Source organism: Melospiza melodia, unplaced genomic scaffold, assembly GCF_035770615.1.
Source record: "Melospiza melodia melodia isolate bMelMel2 unplaced genomic scaffold, bMelMel2.pri scaffold_34, whole genome shotgun sequence".
NCBI classification, from domain to species: domain Eukaryota; kingdom Metazoa; phylum Chordata; class Aves; order Passeriformes; family Passerellidae; genus Melospiza; species Melospiza melodia.
In genome coordinates, this window is record NW_026948659.1 from 5469016 (window position 1) to 5488466 (window position 19451).

The 19451-nt window shown below is 48.4% G+C and overlaps 1 pseudogene; it reads left to right on the forward strand.

Moving 5' to 3' along the window:
• The window catches only part of LOC134434248 (olfactory receptor 14J1-like), an 84194-nt pseudogene extending 65137 nt beyond the window's left edge, over positions 1-19057 (forward strand).
• The last annotated feature ends 394 nt before the right edge of the window (positions 19058-19451 follow it).

Consider the following 19451-nt stretch of genomic DNA (forward strand, 5'->3'; position numbering starts at 1 on the left):
ACTATCACTCCCACTCTAATCTAAGATGACGAACAACCCGACACCATAAAGAAGAGGATTATGTCATAATACCCAAATATGAAACTCCCATAAGACCTAAAAGAAAAGAATGTCTTGACAAAAACCCCTATAACAAGAAGCCACCATGCAAATAAAGAATTAAAATAACACCACTAACCAGAGAAAACATAAGACAACATCAGGACCATGGTCAGAGCTTTTTGTCTTCGTCACCCTAACAGAGCAGGCCAAGAGCAGCACAGGGACCATGGACCTGAAACCAACAGTGCCCACCCAGACACTTTTGAAAGGAGAGAAAACCCAGCTCTGCCAGGCCTTGCTCAGCATTGCAGTTCCCTGCTCAGAGCCTTGGGCTCCCTGCAATCCTGCCCTCAAGGATCTGCTCTCACCAGGCCCTGGGCAGCCTTGGGCACTCCCTGCCCTCCCTGGGGCCCAGCCATGCTCCAAGGCACTTTGAGTTTTGCTGCTGACTCCTTGAGCAGCTTCTCCATCCTTCTCTGCGTGCCTGAGGCTCCTGGAGCCAGCCCCAAATCCAGCGTGGGGCTGTTAAAATACAGAAAGGCCTCAGGAGCTCTTTGTCTCCCTTCCATTGTCTTTGAGTCTCCAGGGCTTTTGCAGTGATTGGAGTCAGTTTGGAGTTGTCTTCAGGAGGAAGATGTCAAAATGCACCTCATTATTTTTGTTTTTTTAATCACATCAGTATTTTTTAATTTTCTAGTTATGAGAAGAGGGGATAGAAGCATTCCCCAAGTGATCTGGATGCTGATTGTCTCCTTAGGAGGTCTGGGCATGGATAAGAATGAGCCCCTTGCAGGCTGAGCCTGTTTGGACAATTGGCTCCTCACCCCCAACCTCACCATGTCTGACAACGCCCACCTGGGACTGACATCCCAAAAAAAGAGAAAAATTTTAGCTTTTTCCTTATAAATAAAATTTATTAAAAACAAAATTATAATTATATTATTTTAATTATGATAGTCTTATACAATATTTTTATTACCTAATTTGTATATTTATATTAAAACTGGATAAATGTCTAGCCACCAAGAAAGTTATTAATCATTGGTTCTAAGTAACACAATTCCCTTCATGAATTAACTAATTAATTTCTGTTGGCTATTTATTTCTTTCTCTTTATGTTAATTAGTTGTATTTTTAGTCCTTTTGTCATCTTTTTTATCATCTTTTTCTCAGACAGGGTTGGGGGGGCGTGCACTTCGGGGTCCCTGGAGACATTTCTGGGGCACATTTGGGGCAGTTTTGGGTCTGGGGAGGGAATTCAGAGAGAACTTGAGGGTCTGGAGGACAACAGGGGGAGCCGGGTGGGTACTTGGAGGGGCACTCAGGGATTCTGAGGGACAGTTCAGGGTCCGGGGCAGCACTTGGGGCTCCAGGGGGCCCTTGCAGGTCAGGGAGGGGAATTTGGTGCCCTTCGGGGTCCGGGCGGGCACTTGGAGGGACTCGAACGGGGCTCTCTGGGGCGCGGGGGGTGACGGAAGTTGTAGGCGCGGGTATGATACGGTCTAACGGGGCCGCGGAGCATCACGGGAATTCTGGGCGCAGCTGCAATGGCTCTCGGTGGGGCGCCGGGCATGACGGGAGATGAAGTCCTGCCTGAAATGGCGCTGGTCGTGCGCCGCGGAGCATGACAGGAGCTGTATTCCCGAAAGTGGATGGAACGAAATGTTTCAGAGTCCGGGACGGCTCTTGGAGGACACCTTTGCGTTCGAGCCCCGACTTCAGATCCTCTGGGGAAACGTAAATGGCACGGGAGCCCCTGGGAGGAGCTCGGAGAGCTCCAACCGGGCTCTTTCGGGCGCGGGTCGCGGCCGGAGTTTAGGCGCGGGACTGTGTTCTGGGGGGCTCTGGGGCCGCGGGGGACGAGAGCAGATGAATTCCCACAAGTGGCCGTACCCGCCATCTGTGAGGGTGGGAGTACTCAGGGGTTCGGTGGTGCTTATGAGAGTCCCGAATGGGAGCTGAGGGGGCACTGAGGGAGCCTGGAGTGTTTGGGGGACACTTACGGGACAGATGGGGGCGGATCCCGGAGTTCTTTGGAGCGCGGGGCATCACGGGAATTGTTCTCCCGGCTGCAATGGGCTCAGTCGGGCCGCGGGGCATGACGGGAGTTGTAGGCAAAAAGAAAATTTGCTGCCAGTGTAAGCAACGCCCCAAGGCCCGGATCCCTTGCGCTGATTGGCTGCGGCTGGTGATTGGCGGGAGCTTTAGCAAATGGGATGCAATGGAGGTGGGAACAGCCAAATCACCCTCCTCCAGTCCCTTCCAGTAAAGCCCAGTTCATCCACAGTACAGACCAGTATAAGATCAGTGAAGCCCAAGTCTTCCCCAGTAGAACCCATTACATTCCAGTACCCCTCCAATCCCTCCCAGTACAGCCCAGTCCGTCCCAATACACCCGAGTTCATGCCCAGTCGTTCACAGTTCCTCCCAGTGTCATCCACAGGATGCCCCAGTGTCCCCAGTCATCTCTGCAATTGCCCCAGTATCCCCAGTGTCTCCCAGTATCTCCCAGTGTCACTCCCAGTATGTCCCAGTGTCTCCCACAGTGTTCCCAGTGTTCCCCAGTAGGTCCCAATCCTCCCCAGTGTTTCCAAGGACAGTTTAATTTCTCTCGGTGGCCGTGGCAGCCAAACCCAGCAGTGGGGTCAGTGCAGTGCCCATGGCCACAGCCCCTTGCAGTGGCCCAGTGCAGCTTGGGCTGATGATCCACCCTCACAGCTGGCCCAGGGCAGCTCAGCAGTGGCTTTGGTGGCACCTGGGGCTGGCGCACACCTGAGCAGTGTGTCTGTTTGCAGTGGGGAAACTCAGGAGTTTGAGACTGCTTCAAAAAATCCCCAAAAAGTGAAAACCCCTCTTAGGCTGAGTGCAGCCATGTCTGCAAGCACAGCAGGGCCCAGGGGAGTGAGGACAGACAGGATGGGGCTGGGCAATGTGGAGCAAGGTTGTCCACACTGGGTCAGAGCTCCAGGCACAGCTTCTGTGAGCAGGCCGGAGCTCCTGAGGAGAGACCCTGGGTCAATATCAATCACAGAATGCTGCAACAAGATCTGCTCTAAAGAGAAATAAAATAAAATACATCCATTAAAATAGGAATGTGTATTTTTTACAAGTTCTTTTAAAACTTTCTCCATTAGTGGACTAGGAACACTTTAATGACCCTCTCAGGGCTTTTGTGTTGTTTACATCAGACTCAATCCCTGAGAGTGTCTTCAAAAAACTTCGCAAGAACTCAAAATTAAATTGAAACTCTGAAGTTTCTTGATGTTTAATGGGTCCCACTGAGGAACACGACTGAGAAAGTGTCCCCTGGTTCCAGTTAGAGCAGAACACTGGAGGCAGTGATGACAGCTGGGGACAAACAAGGCCAAGGTGTCTCTGGTGCTGAGCAAAGCTGGATGTGTTTGAGGAATGCCAAGGGCCAAGGCCTGAGCCCCAGCCCCTGGCCAGGCAGATGCTGTCCCTCCCTCCTTGCTCAGGGCTCTTGCCGGGATGGGCACTGGCATGTGGGGATGTGCAATGGCAAGGGCAGGAGCATGGGGCGGCCCCTGCCAGGCTGCTGAGCAGGGACAAGGAGGCAATGAGGCCCCAGGCCTGCAAGGGTCACTTGTCTCCTGCTCCTGCCTCAGGCCCAGGCCCAGCAGCCATGGCCAAAGTGCTGCCCAAGTTGGCTCTGGCAGGGCTGTCTTGCAGCTGCTGCCCATGCCTGTGCCCTGTGCAGCCCAGGCTGTGCTACACTGTCCCTGCCCTGCGCCTCTGTCCCTGCTGCTCTGGGAAAAGGTCCCCTGTACCTTTTGGACACATACCTTGGCATATTGGAATGCTGTCCATATGGATGGCTACAGAGCACCAAAACATAAATTCTCATCTCTTTTTTCTGAAAATATAGGATCATAAGTCCCTATACTATCCTTTGGTGGTTTTCATTATAATGAAACTTTCCTTTCTGAATAGAAGAGTGTCCTTCTTTGTGTGTAATATCTAATACAAAGGTAAAAGTAATTAGGAATCATTTCATTTCAGGCATTGGCATTCATGACCATAGCACTCCAGGAAGGGGCCAAGTTAGAATCCATGTGTTTTTCAATACAAAGATTGTTCTGGAAGCTTGAAACATAACTGAAGAGGACAACTGGTAAGTGACTTTGTCCTGCAGCCTTTTGGTTCTCCTTTTTTAAGATATTCATGTGTGAAATTGTAACTAACCTGATGTCATTTGTATTTTTAGAGGAAAGAAGGGGTCATTAAGGGTAACTAAGGCCTATCCATAAGACATTCTCTAGATCTTTAGATTATTGAGCCCCAAAGGATAAGTTATCATGGTGTACCATGATAAAGGGTACCTTTATCAACACCATATGGACCACCCTGTAGCTGGCCTTTGGACACTCAACTTTTCAACTGCCTCATACAGACATGTTCATACACACAGACAAGTGTGCAAAAAGCTTTCTCATCTGACTCCACCAGATCCCACTGGCTCTGCAGCACAGTCAGAACATACACATTGAGTCTAATTAAGATACAGGGTACTGTGGAACAGTGCAGGCACCAGGTGCAAGGCATGGCCTTACAAGCACACTGATCAGCATTTGTCAGCATCTGTCAGCATGACTGACCCCACTTATTGTTATATTCCTCTATTTTCCTATGTCTATTTCTCTCCAAACCACCTTGATTCCTCCCTTTTCCTTCTTTGGTTCTTCCCCTAACATTCCATATTAAGTCTAGTGAAATTAAAAAATGCTGCTTCCTTGCACCCCAATATTAACCCTGTAACACTAGGCAGTAATACCAGCCATTCTGCAAAGCCATCTGGAGAGCCACTCTGCTGACTCATGGTGATAAGTTTTCTTCCCAGATCATGAGGCTGAGGCTCTCCTGGAACAGCTGAGAATGTTTTTATTTATTTATTTATAAACGTATTTTTAAAATTAATGTATTTTATTTATTTATTTAACATCTTTTACCATGGTCCACATGTTCCATGTGGCATACCATGTCTCCTGCTACAAAAGACTCCAGTATCACTGCTCTTACTTTCAAAATGAAGATAATACTGAATAAACTTCTATCCTTCAGTGGAACCCAACTACTGACAGAGTCTGATGTGAATCTCTCCTGGCCACCTTGTTACAGTGATTGGCAGGAGTGTTGGCCAACTAAATATCTCCCAAGGCTGCAGCCATCATTTGGCAATGTGGAACAGGTCTTGGACCACATAAGCCATGTTATAAAACTCATCCCCCGGCTGCCCCACCTGGCTGGCCCCTTCCTGTGCTGACAGCTCTGCCTCCTGCCTGCCTCTGACTGCACACACAAAGCCTGGTGATGACCCAGACTCGTTCTGGTGTTGGACCAGAGCTCTGCCCTGGAGGGAAATTTCTTTCTCCTGCATGCCAGTCTGGACCTCCCCAGCTGCCATTTTTATTAATTTTTTCTTTTTTCTACCTTTTTCTTTTATGTCAGAAGGATCCACTATCACTGAAACCACCCTTCAGTCCCTCCCAGGGCTCTCCTCTGCTGTCCTCAGTCTCCACTCCACGGAGCACAGAGCTCCTCTGTCCCTGTACAGTGCTCATGTGCCTGAGGCCATGGGTGCCTGGACAAGAAGGACGGTTCTTTTCTACAGGAAGGAAATCACAGAGCCCCAGGGGTTTGAAGGCAGATCAGAGGCAGTCACCAGAGGCCAAGACCAGCCAGACCTGTCTGTCCTTGCAACTTTTGTCTGAAATCAGCCCTTGGAAATTTGTGGAGTTTTGAAAGTGGAATTTCATTTTAGCCATGGGTACCTGGACCAGAATGAAGTTCTTCTCCACAGGAAGGAAAGGGCAGAGCCCCAGTGTTTCAAAGGCTGATTAGAGGCAGCTCCAAGGAGGCCAAGGCCAGCCAGACCAGTTTGTCTTGGCAGCTTTTGTCTAGGAGGAATCCTTTTATTGTGGAGAGTAATTAATAATAATTGGTTAGCTGAGAAAGGCCACACTGACATAATGCCACTGGTTAAGCTGAAGGAGAAAAGTCAGCAGTCAGCAAGCTGAAAGGAAGAGTCAGCAGTGATCTTGCTGCAACATGAGGATAGGGAGTTGAGATTAGTCCTGAATATATCCTAAGAAGATATAGAAAGTATCAAAAGTAGAACCATAGGAATGTAGAAGTAGGCGTAGGTGCTGATATGTAAGCTGACCAATCCTGAGCTCAACTTTTGCAATATGTATGAAGCTCATTATTAACTGTATTTAACCCGCCGTACTGATCATTAAAATTGAGCCTGTGATGATCAAATTGATGTCCTGGTTCCCTTCCGCCGACAAATGGTGGAGAATGCGGGCATAACCGAACCTCTGCCCTTTTTCTCGGATTAAAAGAAAAAGGGATTACGCTGAGGTCGAGGAAGTTGGGTTTGGGTCCTTGCAGCCGGGACGGTGCCGGAATTTGAAGCACCCTTAAGGTTCACAACGGTGACTTAAGCCAATACGTGTCGCAGGAGCCTGGAGAGCTGCAACAGCGCACGCTGATTAATAGGTATGGATAGGCAAGCGGCATATGATTTATTTACCGCCTATTTAGAGCGGCGTGGGATAAAAGGGATAGATTTAAAAAAGGAGTTACCAGGGTTATTAGCTTATGGCCATGCTAAGGGTATCTTTTCTAATCCTAATACAGTTCATGAGCTAGCAGAGTGGAAGAAGTTTGGGGAAATATTGTGGGACACAGTGCTAGACGATGATAAGTCAGCAAAGTAATTAGGAAAGTTATGGCGGGTGGTGTATAACACATTACTTCAGCAGGTCTCTGAGAGAAAGGCAGCAGAAAGGGCAACAGAAGCTCATAAGAGGAATATAGGGTATGGTCGTGAAGATGATCCCCTGGCACCTTCTGTAACTAAAGTACTTATGCCTAAGAGTCCCCAGCAAAGTGGTGTGGAGGATTTTTCTATAGGTGCAGTGGAACCGTCTGCACCTTTCCTGTCAGAGGGGGAGGGCGAGTCGGATGGTGGGGGTAAGAGCAAACCAGCTTTGCCTCCGCCACCAGCTTCAGGCGGGTTGGATGGCTGGGGTGGGAGCAAGCCAGCTTCGCCTCCGCCGCCAGCCTTGCCTCCGCCGCTTCCCCTCAGTGAGCTGGCTCCGGTTACAGCTTCGGCGGGGGAAGGGCCCATTCCCCTGCCCGAGCCGGCTCCAGCGGGGGGGCTGATTGCCCCCCGCAGGCCGGCTCCGCTTGAGTCGGCTCCGGTTTCACTGTCAGCTCCAGCGGGGCTTCCCCCGCGTGAGCCAGCCTCTGCATCACTGCCCCCCCCGCGCGAAAACTCGGTGTCTGCACCGAAGCGCCAGCAGCAAAGCACCCTTAAAGGGCCAGATCCCATCCCAGGGGCGCACCGTGATCCATGGGGGGAGATGGCTAAACAGAAGAGGGAGGCTTGGGCTGCTTTGGCAAAAGAAGTAATGCAAATGGGGGATGGTGAGGCGGTGGAAATAGCTTCTAGTCTTGCATGTCCAGTTACATACACACCACAGTATGATGCACAGGGGAACCTTACGCATAATATAGCAGAATATACTCCCTTAGATTGGAAGCTGTTAACTCAGCTACGTTCTACGGTTAGTCAGTTTGGAGTAAAAAGTGAACCTCTTAGGAAAATGTTAGATTATCTTTTTAATACTCAGGTTTTATGTCCTAATGATTTAAGAGGAATAGTTCGGTTGATATTTACTCAGCATCAGCAGTTATTGTTTAACGCCCATTGGCAAGCGTTGGTAAATGAATCGGTTGCTGTACAACGAGCCCAGGGAGACCCATTACATGGGGTGACAGTAGAGGAGCTGATGGGCTTACGGGCATATTTGTGTACAGAGGCACAGATGATATCGGGAGCTGATAAACTTAGAGAGTCTATGCGGTTGGTGCGTGCTGCAATAGACATGGTTAAAGAGCCAGGAGGGTTACCAGCTTATATGGGTATTAAGCAAGAAAGGGAAGAATCATTTGGAAATTTTATTGATAGAGCAGCTACTGCTATAGATCGGGCTGGTGTCGCAGACTACATGAAGGAGGCGCTATTGAAGCAGTGTTTCTTGCAAAATAGCAATCCAGCAACCCAGAGAGTGTTAGCTACCTTAGGAGCAAATTGGACTATTGAGGAAGCATTAGAACGCATGGCATTAATGCCAACAGCTTCACAGGCATTTATAGAAGAAGCCTTAAAGGAATTAGGATTAGGGTTACAAAAGCAAGCAGAGTCCACTCAAAATCAGGTGTTAGCTGCTCTTGCTCCTCTCCGAAACGGCTCTTTGGCATTCACTCAAGGAGGTTCGAAGCCATTCCTCAAGTGTTATCGATGCGGCAACGAAGGACACACACGCCGAACGTGCCGAGCGACTGGCGTATGGTGTCAACACTGCCGATCCAGCTCCCAGAACACTAAGGCTTGTAGGCGCCGGTCGGGAAACCATTTGCAGAGCGCGAATCATGGGGGCCGCGCCCAGACACGAGTTGCTGCCGTGACAACGGAGACACCAGCAGCTGCCGTGACATCGCTGCCACCTCCTGTCTGCAACCCGCAACAACACGGAGCCTCGGCTTGGACTTATCAGCAGCAGTAGACATCACACTAATGACGAACTGGCCTGAGATGATACCCACTGGAATAAAGGGTCCTCTTATATTAAATGAACAAACATGTGGAGCATTATTGCTGGGACGTTCCTCTATAACTATGTTGGGATTATTTGTTTTTCCTGGTGTTATCGATGCGGACTTTACAGGGGAAATGCAAATTATGGCTTAAACCCTTTATCCTCCGATTAAAAGTACAAAAGGACAACGCATTGCACAATTGGTACCACTGTCACAAATGACATCAGGAATACAATCATTTACTGGGCAAGCACGGGATGAAAAAGGTTTTGGCTCTACTGGTGTTACACTTTTAACTGTGGATTTACAAAATAGACCAAAGCAAAAGGTTGAAATTACCTATGGGCATCAAAGCATAACCCTTTATGGATTATTGGATACAGGAGCAGATACTAGCATCATTTCTCCAGAAGCATGGCCACAACATTGGCCTCTATTTCCCTCATCAAACATGCTCGCAGGAGTGGGAGGATTTACATTGGCAAGCAGGTCGCCGTCTTTGTCTGTGTGCATTGAGAATCAACAAATATCTGCTGTGTTTTCAATTGTTCAACTGCCTCCTACAGTTTCCTGCTTAATTGGAAGGGACATTTTAACACAATTGGGAGTGGTGTTAACTAATCAGCACCCTTTGGGGTAATTGCCATTGCTTGGACTTTCCCCATTCCACTCACCTGGAAAACGGATACACCGGTGATGGTTAAGCAATGGCCATTAAAAGGGGAGAGTCTTATGCATGCCCATGAATTGGTACAGGAACAATATACAAAGGGACACCTGCGACTGTCCACAAGCCCTTGGAATACACCTATTTTTGTAATCAAAAAGAAATCAGGGAAATATCGTTTGATACATGATTTGAGGGCTGTAAATGACCAAATGGAACCAATGGGGGCCTTACAGCCTGGTCTTCCAAATCCAGCTATGATTCCATAACACTGGCCACTTTTAATTATTGACCTAAAGGATTGTTTTTTCACTATTGGCCTGCATCCTGATGACATGAAGAGATTTGCTTTTACTTTACCAGCAATAAATCGTGGGGAACCAGATAAAAGATTTGAATGGACATCTCTTGAATGGACACAGGGCATGCGCAACTCCCCCACTTTATGTCAGCTTTATGTTGATGCTGCATTACAGCCACTACGTCGTAAATGGCCAGCAACTATAATATATCATTACATGGACGATATTTTGTTTGCACAGCAACAGCCATTCTCCTCTTTACAGATTAACACCATTAAAAATACTCTTGCTGCATATTCACTTGTTATTGCTGCAGAGAAAATTCAGACTACAAAGCCCTGGAAATATTTGGGATGGACTTTGACCGATCAAATAGTGATACCACAAAAATTGGAATTACAATTGGACATTAAAACTCTACATGATGCACAGAAGTTGCTGGGAGACTTACAGTGGCTGAAGCCTATTGTGGGAATACCAAATCACTTATTAGAAGCCCTACGGCCTTTGTTAAAAGGCGTGGACCCTACTACTCCTGTACACCTGACAAAGGAGCATCGTCTTGCCTTGCAGCAAATTAGTAACTGTGTACAGCAAGGGTATGTGTCTCCTCGACAACTCGACCACCCCATTGACCTTACTATTTGGAATAGCCCTTGCCACTTGCTTGGTGCTCTCTCTCAGTTGCAAAAGAAAACGGGGGAGATACGGGTGTTGGAATGGTTGTCACCACCACTACAGCAAAAGAAAACAATATCTTCAAAAATTGAACAATTGGCTGCATTAATCAAAAAGGGGCGTCTCAGAATTCTTGAAGTGGATGGTAGAGAACCTGCTACTATTAGATTACCTATGGAAAAAGAAACCTTGGACTGGTACTTGATAAATTCAAAGAATTTACAAGAAGCATTATTGATGTCACCTGCTAAAGTAGAGACTAGTAAATTAGTGCCTAGAGTTTTGCAATGGATGACAGAATGGAACTGGATCACTCGACCTTTGAGAGAAGAAAACCCCATAGAAGGAGCTATTACAGTTTTTACAGATGCAGGAAAGAAATCAAGGCATGCTGCTGTTACCTGGCAAGAAAAAGGACAATGGAAGCATCAACTCCTCACAGCAGACCCTGCAGATAGCTTACACACTTTGGAATTGTTAGCAGTAGTATGGGCGGTGTCCAACTTACAGGAGCCTTTAAATGTGGTCACAGACTCTATGTATGTTGCAGGAGTAGTCAAACGAATAGAGGAAGCAGCAATTAAAGAAGTGAATAATAAACGATTGTATGAGTTACTGATACAGTTGAGGAAGGCTTTACGAGAAAGAAATGCAGCATATTCTGTGATTCATATTAGGAGCCATAAATGGTCTGAAGGTTTAGTAGAAGGGAATGAACGTGCAGATAAATTGGTTACCCTACCCATTGATAATTCTTGTCCTATTGACAAGCACACATTGGCCAGAGAAGCACATAGTAGATATCATCAAAATGCAAGAGGTTTAGCAAAACACTTTGAGCTGAGTTTGTCACAAGCCAAGGCCATTGTTAGAGCATGTCCAACATGTAGTTATCATAATGGTGGGATAGGTCTAGGCATCGGGGTTAATCCTCGAGGTTTAAAAATAAATGAGATATGGCAAATGGATGTTACACACATAGCTAGATTTGGTAAAGTCAAGCATGTGCACGTCACCATAGATACATATAGTCATTACATATGGGCTACGGCTCAGGCAGGAGAGAAAGCTATACAGGTTATCAGACACCTGTTAAGTTGTTTCGCAGTTATGGGAGTTCCAAAGAGTATCAAAACAGATAATGGTCGAGGTTATGTAAGTGCTAGGGTCCGGAAATTTTTGCATCAGTGGTCTGTTAAGCATGTGACAGGTATTCCACGCTCTTCTACTGGACAGGCAATAGTGGAAAGAGCAAACGGTACCCTTAAGCAGTATATTGAAAAACATCAAGATTTGACAGATCCACAAGCATGTTTGGCTAAGGTTTTGTATGTGATTAACCATTTATGTATTTTTGGGGAAGATGATACCCCTCCTGCAATGAAACATCATCCGAGGTCAGGTCAGGAAAATACTAAGGAAACAGAGGTCCGGGTTAAGTATAAGAACCCAAGTACAGGATTATGGGAAAAACCTGCAAAAGTATTATATTGGGGTCGGGGGTATCTTTGTGTTTCCTCACCTACAGGGCCTTTGTGGGTGCCTGCTAAGTGGACTAAACCTGTTTTTGATGCAGCCTCTGGTGGATCGCCTTACGGAGGAGGACAAGGAGCGACTGGGGAAGAAACTGCTTCTAGTCCTACGACCGCTACTGTTTCAATTGAAGGGGTACTCGGAAGGGGTGGACAGAGCACTGACACGTCACTACCGGACGGCCCAGGAGTTGATTCGTTTCATTGACTCATTATCAACTTTTCACTTAACAGATCCAGCGAAACTACATTGCCTTGACTGTCACAGTCCACATTGTGCTGCCTGGATAGCTCTACGTTGTGGGGGTTGTAAAAGAACTTTTTGGATAGAACAATCATTATTACGGGATTTGTGGTGTCATACTTGTGAACACGAGAATACGTGGGGAAAAAGCTGGCAAGATGAATTGTGGAGACAAACAGGGCAAAACGCATATATAGCTTTAAATCTTTATGAGTCTCCTGAACAGAAGGTTCTTGCTTATTATCGATGGGAAATACAATGTATTGTAAATAGAATTAAGGTTCAAAGTAAATCACGTGTAGTTTCTATAAGGTGTAGGAAATTAGTGCCTTTAACACAGCATTCAGTTGTAGGACCCTTCCAAGGGGATCCTGATAGAGCATTAGATTGCTGCATTGATAAGTTGCAAAAATTAAGTTTGCAAGTGGCAGGACCAGTGAAATTAGGAGCAGCAAGATTGAAGACAGATAAGAAAAAGAAGGCAAAAAAGGGAACGGTCTCATTTGAATAGGGGTATCAGTGATAGCTAATTAATTTTCTATGATTAGAACACTTTTGCAGTTGTGGGACTCTCAGGAGGATATAGTTGTTGAGGAGGATAACGAACAAGAACTACAATTATGGAATAAGATACACCTTGTGTTAAAGAAAGACCTTGAGCTGTTAGCCTCATATAGTAAAAAAGCTGAAGAGGCTTTGCGATCACCACCATTGAATTGGTTGCTTTGGATTGAAGAACCACAATTTTATACTGGTCCTTTCTTATACTCACTTCCTTGTTATGTTTGCAAAAGGGATAATGATAAGTGCTATGCATGGGTAGCTTTGCATTGTGCAGATTGTAATCAGGTTTATTGGTATTCACAGAGATCAGTAGATTATTTATGGTGTGCCCCTTGTTCTGGAAGGTGGATTCGAAATTATTTCTGGGTTAGAGCTCTTGAACAAAGTACTGGCTTGCCAGGACGGACAGGATTACAGCTCTTGGAGAGTGCAGAACAAGTGATTATAGCATATCTTAGGTGGAAGTTGCAGGAAGAACTTAGAATATTTGAAATTACTAAAGCCTCACGCATCATAGCAGCTCGCTGTAAAGCTGATTTGCCTTCAAACTTACCTCATGCTATACCTGTGAGCAAGGATGCTAATTTAGAATTAGATCAGTATATTCAAAAATTGACTCAGCCTTACAATAGACAATCTAGCAAACCAGGGAAAAGACAGCGAAGAAAGGAAAAACAACGTAAGCAGAAGGAAGAAAAGGAGAAGCAAAGTAAGCAGAAAGAAAAATGAGGTTTGTTGTTGTTATACTGCTCAATGCTGTAGCAAGTGAAGCAGTAGGAGTAACACACTTTACTCAACCAAGGGAAAATTTATGGGTGACACTTGCTAATCAAACTAACCAATCATCACTTTGTCTTAGTCTTGGAGGAATCACTAACCGATTTCGAACATGCCTGGTGGGACTTCCGGTGTGGTCTCCTGGAGAATTTTGTAGTTTGATAAACAATCAAACCTTATGTATGTCTAACATGTCAAACATCACATTGCCGGTGCAACAAGGGTATACTGCAGGTCAGAGTGATGGCTATCGTCAATGCTTACTAATCCAATCACTTAACACCACTTTGCATTCTCCTCCTGAAGAGTTGGATCTTTTTGGAAGTACAAACGCCAGTATGTCTAACACTACAGCTGGTGGATGGTTTAGCTTCAAACTTTCGAGTGCTCAGAATTTAAACCAACCTAAAGAAACATGAGCCACCCTAGATTCATCCCTGAATGTGAGTGAATTCTCTCCACAGCATTACAGTCAATGTAACGGCACAAATATCACAGCACCAATGAAATTACCCACAGGAATATTTTTGATTTGTGGAGACAGGGCATGGAATTGTATACCAGCTAAACCACAGGGTGGACCCTGCTTTTTGGGAAAATTGTCACTGTTTCATCCTAATGTGTCCTTGCTAATGCAGCTGAGTCAAAATTCAAACAGGAGAAAACGTAGCATACATGACTTAGACTGCAGCAAGATAGGAGATCCACGGTTTTGGGGCACATTCAAACAGGTGGTGGTTTCAACTATCTTGCCAGGAGGATCTGCCAATAAAGCCATGAATTTAGCAAAACAATTAGGATGCTGGGCAAGGGATGAGCTGAACAAGACATCACAAATCCTAGACATGCTAACTGCAGATGTGCAAAGTGTTAACCATGCTGTTTTGCAAAATAGAGCTGCTGTAGATTTTTTGCTCTTGGCACAAGGGCATGGATGTGAAGAGTTTGAGGGAATGTGTTGCATGAATCTGTCTGATCATTCGGTGTCCATTCACACTAAGATAAAAGAATTACAACAGGGACTTCACAAACTTAAGGAAGAAGACGGTTTAGGAATTGACGAATGGCTTAAAGGCTTGGGACTCGGACCGTGGCTGAGGAACCTTGTGATCTATGCTATAGGACTGCTGGGTGTAATTTTACTGTTTTTGCTTATTTTGCCTTGTATCTTTAACTGTATTCAAAACATGGTCAGCCGTACAATAGCAAAACCATGGAAAACTAATCTCCTTGCACAAGAAGAAAGGGGGAAATGTGGAGAGTATTATTAATAATTGGTTAGCTGAGAAAGGCCACACTGACATAATGCCACTGGTTAAGCTGAAGGAGAAAAGTCAGCAGTCAGCAAGCTGAAAGGAAAAGTCAGCAGTGATCTTGCTGCAACATGAGGATAGGGAGTAGAGATTAGTCCTGAATATATCCTAAGAATATGTAGAAAGTATCAAAAGTAGAACCATAGGAATGTAGAAGTAGGCGTAGGTGCTGATATGTAAGCTGACCAATCCTGAGCTCAACTTTTGCAATATGTATGAAGCTCATTATTAACTGTATTTAACCTGCCGTGCTGATTAATAAAATTGAGCCTGTGATGATCAAATTGATGTCCTGGTTCCCTTCTGTCGACAAACCACTGTCACCAAATCCCTGAAATATCAGAATAAGGCTCCTGAAATCTAATTTGGTATTTCAGAGGGTGTCATTTATCCAGGACTAAGGTCCTACATGGGACAACTCCTAACCTTATGTGGACATGTAATTATACAAGTGTGTTGCATATACACAGATGCGAAATGGGAATTATAACTTCCCCACTTCCATAAAACCCACCCCAAGTTCCCAGATTCACTCCTTGTTTTCTCTATCCCTGCATCCTTGAGCCAGATGTCTTCTTCTTCTCTTCCAACCATCCTTGCTGGGAAAGCAGCCCTGCATGCCTTGTTCCTGGTCTCAAAGTTCACAGGCAGGGTAAACATGGAATGAACACATTTGGTATCAGCCCCAGGCTTTGTGTGGGCAGGCAGAGGCAGGCAGGAGGCAGAGCTGTCAGCAAAGGAAGGGCCCAGCCAGGTGGGGCAGCCGGGGCATGCCGACAGCCTGCAGGGACAGAGGCGCAGGGCAGGGACACCGTGGGACAGCCTGGGCTGCACAGGGCACAGGCATATGCAGCAGTGCAAGACAGCCCTGCCAGAGCCAACTTGTTTAGCACTTTGGCCATGGCTGCTGGGCCTGGGCCTGAGGCAGGAGCAGGAGACAAGTGACCCTTGCAGGCCTGGGGCCTCATTTCCTCCTTGTCCCTGCTCAGCAGCCTGGCAGGGGCCGCCCCATGCTCCTGCCCTTGCCATTGCACATCCCCACATGCCAGTGCCCATCCCGGCAAGAGCCCTGAGCAAGGAGGGAGGGACAGCATCTGCCTGGCCAGGGGCTGGGGCTCAGGCCTTGGCCCTTGGCATTCCTCAAACACATCCAGCTTTGCTCAGCACCAGCGACACCTTGGCCTTGTTTGTCCCCAGCTGTCATCACTGCCTCCAGTGTTCTGCTCAAACTGGAACCTGGGGACACTTTCTCAGTTGTGTCCAGCAGTGGGACTCATTTAAACTTCAAGAAACTTCAGAGTTTTGTTTTAAATTTGAGTTCTTGAGAAGTTTTTTGAGCACTCTCTCAGGGACTGAGTCTGATGTAAACAACACCAAATCCCCAAGAGGCTCATTAAATTCCTTGTGCTGTGTCTGTGCTGCTGAGCTTTAAAGGAACAGCTCTTCCCAGGCCCAGCGCCTCTCCCAGCCCAGCAGGGCTGAGGGCTCTGCCTGCAGGCACTGCGGGGACAGGAGCCAGGCAGAGACAGGCTGAAGGCAATCAGGATTGCGAATACATTGAGCCGAGACTTCACTTGGGGAAAGATCTTCACAGCCCTGTGCATGGTGAGTGTGTGGGTGCAGGGCAATGTCCCCTGTGCTCCTGGAGGGATCTCCTGAAGCTGACGCAGGACAGGACTGATGTGACTGTAAGGATGGCACTGCTGCTGTTTCTGCTTTGGGGGAGGCTGTGTTACAGAGCGGGGCTGCCCTGGGCACCGTCAGAGGGACAGGGCAGGACGGCTCCAGCTGCCAGGGACGGCTGCAGGGGGTGAAGCTGGGGGTGAAGCTGGGGCTGCAGCCAGGGCTGCTCAGAGCTCCAGCTCATGCCCAGGGTGACTTTTTATGAGCTCATTCAGGACAGGAGTTTCCTGCTTGGGTCTCTGCTTTCCTGAATCTGTGCTCCCACTTTTCCCTGGCTCAGATTGGTGGCAATAGAAAATTAACTGTGCAGGGGTAGATCAGGGCCTGAGACACTTAAACCATCACCCTGAGGATTCCTGGGCACCTCAGCAAGTGCCTGCACCTGCCCAGCCTCCAGATCCATGCAGCATCACCTTTCTATGGAGCCCAGGCTGGGGAAGTTGTTCTTTAATCCGTGCAGGGCCCAGCAGCTGCAGGGCAGGGCTGGCCCAGGGGCTGGGCTGGGCACGGGCAGCTCTGGCAGGGAAGGAGCCCGGGGCCACAGGAGCAGCTGGGGCTGTGACAGCTCCAGCAGCAGAGCTGTGGGCAGGCAGGGAGGGAGGCAGTGCTGATGGAAGCCCTGCTGCAGGGCAGAGGTGGCACCTGCTGGGCCTGCCCTGCAGGGCAGACACTGCCCTGAGCAGCACAGCTCTTGTGTCCCCTCACAGCCAGCAGAGCCCTCAGCCCAGGGGCTCGGGGCCCTCAGTCCCTCCTGGGCCGGCAGAGCAGCCCCAGAGATGAAGGGCATCTCTGCGGCCGTGTGCCCATTCCCTGCTGACCAGGGCCTGAGGGCCACTGTCCTGTCCTGCTGCTGCCTGGCAGGGGCTGGGCAGGGCTGGCCAGGGAAAGGCTTTTCCTCAGGCCCGGCTCTCTCTCTCTCCTTGCCTTGCCCAGGTGCTGCTGGCATTGCTGAGGGGCTCTCTGCAATGGCAGTTCCAGCTGCAGGACCAGGCCCAATCCTTGGGCTCCTCCTGTGCAGGCTGAGCACAGCAATGGGGTGTCCCAGCTCCCTGTGCCCGGGCAGCTCTGGGCAGGGCAGCCTGGGAGGCTGGCACTGAGCCCACTCTCCTGACTCTGGGAAAGGCAGGAGCCACTTTGTGTGCCAGGGATCCTCTGCTCTCAGCAGTGTCTCCTGGCTGTCCAGGGTAACACAGGAGTGGATTTCAGAAAGGTGCAAGTGCAGGGCAGCTGGAACAGGAGAGAGGGACAGAGCAGCTCCCCTCAGTCTGCACTAAGCCAACCCTCCTGCCTCACTGGACTCTCTGTTCTCCCCAGGTGCAGCAGAATCTCTCATTCTTCCTTCTGTTATCCCCATCACTTCACCCAGGCAGTTCTGCAGCCTAACAGGAAGATTCTTTATCCAAGCCTGAACACCAGGACTGTGCCCAGCCCTCACTGTTCCCCTGCACTGACTGGGGGTCAGGGCTGACTCCCAGGTGTCCTGCAGGCCGAGGTCCAGCTCCTCACACAGCATTGGCCAGCAGCAATCAGAGCTCCAGCAACACTGGTGAAGGAAGATCTCCTAGACATACACAAGGGGGAGGTGCTTAGTGGAAAGAAAGAGGCTACGACAAAGAGTCGTGATTTTTCTGTGAAAAATTTCCCCTCCATTGCCCTGTCTTTCCTCCTTCTGTACGTTGAAATGTGCAGACACAGCAAATGTCCAACAGCAGCTCCATCAGGCACTTCCTCCTGCTGGCATTGGCAGACACGCGGCAGCTGCAGCTCCTGCACTTCTGCCTCTTGCTGGGCATCTCCCTGGTTGCCCTCCTGGGCAACGGCCTCATCATCAGCGCCGTAGCCTGCGGCCACCACCTGCACACGCCCATGTTCTTCTTCCTGCTCAACCTGGCCCTCAGTGACCTGGGCTCCATCTGCACCACTGTCCCCAAAGCCATGCACAATTCCCTCTGGGACACCTGGGACATCTCCTACTCAGGATGTGCTGCTCAGGTGGTTTTTTTTTTGTGTTTTTCATGTCAACAGAATTTTCCCTTCTAACTGTCATGAGCTACGACCGCTACGTGTCCATCTGCAAACCCCTGCACTACGGGACCCTCCTGGGCAGCAGAGCTTGTGCCCACATGGCAGCAGCTGCCTGGGCCAGTGCCTTTCTCACTGCTCTGCTGTACACAGCCAATACATTTTCCCTGCCCCTGTGCCATGGCAATGTCCTGGGCCAGTTCTTCTGTGAGGTGCCCCAGATCCTCAAGCTCTCCTGCTCACACTCCACCTTCAGAAAAATTTGGATTTCATTGTTTGTTGCCTCTTTAGCTTTTGCTTGTTTTGTGTTCATTGTTTTCTCCTATGTGCAGATCTTCAGGGCTGTGCTGAGGATCCCCTCTGAGCAGGGACGGCACAAAGCCTTTTCCACCTGCCTCCCCCACCTGGCCGTGGTCTCCCTGTTCCTCAGCACTGGCACATTTGCCTACCTGAAGCCCCCCTCCATGTCCTCCCCATCCCTGGATCTGGCCCTGTCACTTCTGTACTCGGTGCTGCCTCCAGCCCTGAACCCCCTCATCTACAGCCTGAGGAACCAGGAGCTCAAGGCTGCGGTGTGGACACTGATGAATAGACGGTTACAGTAACATTAAGCTTCTGACCGGTTTCTGCAAATCTCATGTAATAAAAGTCATCTTTGATACCACTTGGGTTTGTTTGTTGATATTTTCTTGCCTTTCGGTTTACCGTTTTATTATTTACAACAAAGTAAGGTCAGTGTTTGTGCAATTTCTCATTTTGTTTCTCTCAACCTTCACGGTGGCCTCAGACTGTGTCAATGAGGTGCTGCACTCTCAGTGGCTTCAGACAGAATAAAGGCTCTCCGAGCAGAGTTTTCACCAGAGTTCCCCCTTCTGTTCCCTCCTCTGGAGCTGCAGCAGCAATGTCTGTTTGCAGAGCTGGGGCAGATCAGGGCTGGCACAGCAGCTGTGCCCAGCAGCAGCAGCAGCACTTGGTGTTGCCAGAGCTGCTGCCATGGCC